Genomic DNA, 1,379 nt, shown 5'->3' with positions numbered 1-1,379 from the left:
CTCAGTTTTGAGCATTCTTGCTCAAAATTGCTTTCAAGATAATGCTTGATTCTCTGTCCATTAACAATGAACTTTTTGTCAGAATCAGTATCCTGAAGCTCAACATATCCATATGGTGATACTCCTGTAATCACATACGGACCCCTCCACCGGGATTTAAGTTTTCCTGGGAATAATCTGAGCCTAGAGTTGAAGAGCAGAACTTTTTGTCCTGGCTCAAAGACTCTGGATGATAACTTCTTGTCATGCCACTTCTTTGCCTTTTCCTTATAAATTTTTGCATTTTCAAAGGCATTGAGTCTAAATTCATCTAGCTCATTTAGCTGGAGTAATCTCTTTTCACCAGCTAACTTAGCATCCAGGTTTAGGAATCTGGTTGCCCAGTAGGCTTTATGTTCCAGTTCCACGGGCAAATGACAGGCCTTGCCATACACAAGTTGGTATGGTGAGATTCCTATTGGAGTCTTGAATGCTATTCTGTATGCCCATAGAGCATCATCCAAGCTCTTTGCCCAATCCTTCCTTCGGGCTATTACAGTCCGTTCTAGGATTCTTTTTAGCTCTCTGTTAGAGACTTCAGCTTGCCCATTTGTCTGTGGATGATACGGGGTTGCCACTTTGTGGCTAATTCCATATCGGACCATAGCAGAGTAAAGCTGTTTGTTGCAGAAATGAGTACCCCCATCACTGATTATGACTCTGGGAACACCAAATCTGCTGAAGATGTGTTTCTGGAGGAATTTCAGCACGGTCTTAGTATCATTAGTGGGTGTAGCAATTGCTTCTACCCATTTAGATACATAGTCCACTGCCACCAGAATGTAAGTGTTTGAGTATGATGGTGGGAATGGACCCATAAAGTCAATTCCCCATACATCAAACAACTCAATCTCTAAGATCCCTTATTGAGGCATGGCATATCCGTGAGGCAAGTTACCTGCTCTTTGGCAACTGTCACAGTTATGCACAAACTCTCGGGCATCTCTATAGAGAGTAGACCAGTAAAAGCCACATTGGAGGACCTTAGTGGCTGTTCGCTCACTTCCAAAATGTCCCCCATACTGTGATCCATAGCAATGCTACAGGATCCTTTGTGCTTCTTCTCTGGGTACACATCTGTGGATCATTCCGTCTGCACATCTCTTAAAGAGATATGACTCATCCCATAGGTAGTACTTGGCATCTGAGATTAATTTCTTTCTTTGCACTCTGCTATACTCCTGTGGTATGAACCTCACAGCTTTATAATTTGCAATATCTGCAAACCATGGAGCTTCCTGAATGGCAAAGAGTTGCTCATCTGGGAAAGTCTCAGAGATCTCATTAGAAGGGAGGGACGCCCCAGCTACTGGTTCTATTCGGGACAGATGATCAGCTAC

The sequence above is a fragment of the Arachis duranensis genome, chromosome 2 (genome assembly GCF_000817695.3).
Source record: "Arachis duranensis cultivar V14167 chromosome 2, aradu.V14167.gnm2.J7QH, whole genome shotgun sequence".
NCBI classification, from domain to species: Eukaryota; Viridiplantae; Streptophyta; class Magnoliopsida; order Fabales; family Fabaceae; genus Arachis; species Arachis duranensis.
This window is presented reverse-complemented; position numbering follows the sequence as displayed.